The sequence below is a fragment of the Eucalyptus grandis genome, chromosome 9, assembly GCF_016545825.1.
Source record: "Eucalyptus grandis isolate ANBG69807.140 chromosome 9, ASM1654582v1, whole genome shotgun sequence".
Classification (NCBI taxonomy): domain Eukaryota; kingdom Viridiplantae; phylum Streptophyta; class Magnoliopsida; order Myrtales; family Myrtaceae; genus Eucalyptus; species Eucalyptus grandis.
This window is the reverse complement of record NC_052620.1, coordinates 7,595,529-7,598,828: the sequence shown is the minus strand read 5'-3', so window position 1 is coordinate 7,598,828 and position 3,300 is coordinate 7,595,529. Positions and strand designations below refer to the sequence as shown.

The following is a 3,300-nucleotide window of genomic DNA, read 5'->3' as shown; positions in this document are numbered from 1 at the left end:
ACTTGTGCTTAGAATTGTATGAACAAGGGACAAGGAGACAATTGACAGTAAAGATGGAGAGGTCGTAAGCTATGTAGCACCGACACGCGACACGACACATCGACACGTCATTTCTAAAAAATAGAGAATTTCGACACGTTACGACACGTTGTATATTAAATGCATATTTTTATTTTTAATTAATTTAATTTAAATTCATAAATAAATAATTAATTTTAAAAAGAGCCTATAATAAATTTATACTAATAATATTAACAAATCAATTCATTTGAAATTCAAAAATATATTCATAATTAATACAAAACATTTTTTTAATTTTAACAAAAGTTATCGATGAAACTAAAAATTAATAAGAAATTAGAATCAATTTATTTATATAAATCCATAATTTTCTACAATAACCAAAATTTATCATTATTCAAAATTTAATATTTTTATTTTTCGAAATCATTTTTAATTTCATTTATTTAATTTTCCGGTTAAAAAACAATCCCAAAAATCCACTCCTTCTTTCGTTCGTCCTTTTCCCTCCACCCTCATGTTTATTTTACTTTTTTTCCTCCCACTTGACAGTGACAGGTGAGCTGTCACTTCCCCCCTCCCTCACTCACGCCATCAGACCTCCTTTCTTATTTTTTTCGGATTTCTTTATGAAAAACCCTAGCGAGCTGCCGAGCCCTCCTTTTCCTATCCTCCTTGCTGTGCCGCACGACCCCCTTCCCCGCTCTCCTCTTCCTCTCGTCGCCAATCCATTGCAATAGTGGTGGCCCTCACCTCTCTTTGGCCGTCTCTCGCCGTCGTGGTGGTCCGTTTGTGGCTTCGTCTCGCCAGCGGGAGTTTGCCTTCTCCCTTCTTTGTGTTCGGCTCTTTCTCTAGCCGTCTCTCGCCGTCACGGTGGTCCGTTCGTGGCTCCGTCTCACCAGCGCTTGCGGCCTTTACTCCGTCTCGCCGGCGCTCGTGACTTCTGTTCCCTCGCCCTCCCTCACCTCCACCCTTCATCCGGACACACGTCGACACGCGTGTCGATAAAAGTTGACCGTGTGTCGGAAAACCCGACTCGCATTGACTGCGTGTCCGAGCGTGTCGACGTGTCCGACATGCTCCGACACGTGTCGGACACGACACGGAAGCACGGACAACGTGTCCTTGCTTCATAGGTCGTAAGGGGACGATCTTGATGGGCTCGAGGAGGGCGTTCTTGAAGAGAGAGCAATGAGCAGAGTGAGTGATAGAGAGGGCGCCGGTGGAGAGGGCACCGGTGGAGGGATGCGCCTCGTGTTGATGGAACCATGGTTATTAAGTTAATTTCAACTTTTTATTATCTACTCGGAGTTTATCTCATCCCTATCCCAGATTTTTTACCTAGCATTTTATCTAGATCTATCCGGATTTATCTGGTCTAGGTCACAAAGTATCAAATAGAATAATTTATTATCTTATCTTAATATAAATCTGAATTACCAAACGTAGTTTTATAGTGTGATTAGGTCAAAACCAATAGATGTCAAAATGATATCAAGGAACACTCAACGAGTCATCGAGCTGAGTTTAAAAGCAACGTAGATGTCCTATTCAGCAGTACAAGATGTTGAAATTGGATCAATGAAAAAGGAGCCCTAACTTTGGAACACATGCGAATAGCCGTCCGACATGACCGTCGACATTTACAAATATTTACCCTTTCTTTTGTCATTTGAAAAATAAGGTTATTTTTGTCTGGATATAAGTTCGTGCACAAATGATCGTTTCCAGCAAAAGTACGTACTTTTTCTTGGATCTTCGAAAAGTATGGTCAGCTTTCTCCATGGATTATAAGTTAGTCTTATTTTGTTTTTTGACATTTGGTCTTTGGAGGACAGACTTACACTAACCGCACATCATGAGAGGCGATAGACATCGACATACGTGTAGAAGAAAGAGAAGGTATGATCATCACATTGACTTTGTAAGTTGTCCAAAACCACATGGTTTACCTTCTAATGTGGTACAATGTTGATTGAAATCGATGCCAGAGGTCATAAGAAACTGTTCAGTACAACAAAATCAGTACTCATGTTCACCCAAATCGATCTCGCAGAAGTTTCATTCACCTATCTCTAAAGCCAACCAGTGAACCGTGTCTCCAAGCACGAGAATTCAGTTAACTAGCATTAAAAACTAAGCATAGAGACAGATTTAGAGACAGATTTATCATAAATATAAATCAACTGGCCGTTGTAATTGTGGAGACAGAAGCGCGCAGCAGGGTGCACCGAAAACTGAGGATGCCTACTAAAGGTACCGTTTGAGAGTCTACAACATATTACAAACAGGAAAGAATGAAAATTGAGGATGCCTACTAAAGTTCTAGACACGTCCGTCCCACAGACACTCAGAACTAGCTCTACCACCTTTCAATAGGATCTCGACTTCGGTCGGACAGTTCAAACCGAGTTTCTGAGCACGCTCCCAGCGAGACGGTCGAGTCATTCCAAGACATGGTCCGTAAGCCATGTTCATGTCAAACTGTCTCAGCACTTCTTCTGCTTGGTCGTGATCATCTGCAAAGTCATGGGCCACCCACTTCAGTGAACAACAAGAGTGCTATACTTTCTGGGGGCAGTAAAAGAAATTGTCAAACATTAAGTTGTTTTCTCATAAGCCACCTTCAAACTGTTTTATGAGACTTCCTACCAAGCGAGTTTCAGTTTGTAAATTATCATACTTCCATCTGGATTTTCCTCAGAAAACCCAGTAGAGTACAATGTAGAGAACCAGGCACTCCACAGGACCACATGACATTATGATAAAACTAGCATTATAGATGAAATATGAGAGAGAGAGAGAGAGAGAGAGAGAGAGAGAGAGAGAGAGAGAGAGAGAAAGAGAGAGACCTTTCAGGTCAATGGAGCCATGGGATACGAGGCAGGCGGTTGAGTCACATTAGAACCAACAGTTGAGGCATTAGTTGGTGATCTTTTGGAAGAGCCCTTCTTACTGGAAGTGGATTTTGTATTCTTCTTCTGCTTGAAGAAACCTTTCATATTTGCCGATCTAGTTGCCATCCTTGAATGCTAAATTGCTGCAGAGAACAGTGAAATGATGATGATGAATTGCAAAATATGTAGTAAAAAATGCGATATTAATGCCATATGCCTGAAATCCAAGAAAGAACTACTATTACATGGCAACTTAAGGGGAAAAGAGTCAAAATTGAAGTACAGCCAGTGAAGGGTCTCTACAAAGTGGGATTTTAAGATAAAATAGTAAAATGCCAATATTAGTCAATTCTGCAGAGAAACTTCCAAATTGCATTGCACA

The 3,300-nt window shown here is 40.7% G+C and overlaps 1 long non-coding RNA gene across 1 annotated transcript; it reads right to left on the bottom strand.

The window, feature by feature from the left end:
- Positions 1–2,186: 2,186 nt before the first annotated feature.
- On the bottom strand, positions 2,187–3,083 carry LOC104428658. Its single transcript, XR_005546701.1, has 2 exons — positions 2,874–3,083; positions 2,187–2,540 (listed from the first exon to the last, which is right to left on the bottom strand). It is a non-coding gene; the product is annotated as an uncharacterized LOC104428658 (long non-coding RNA).
- Between the last annotated feature and the right edge of the window lie 217 nt (positions 3,084–3,300).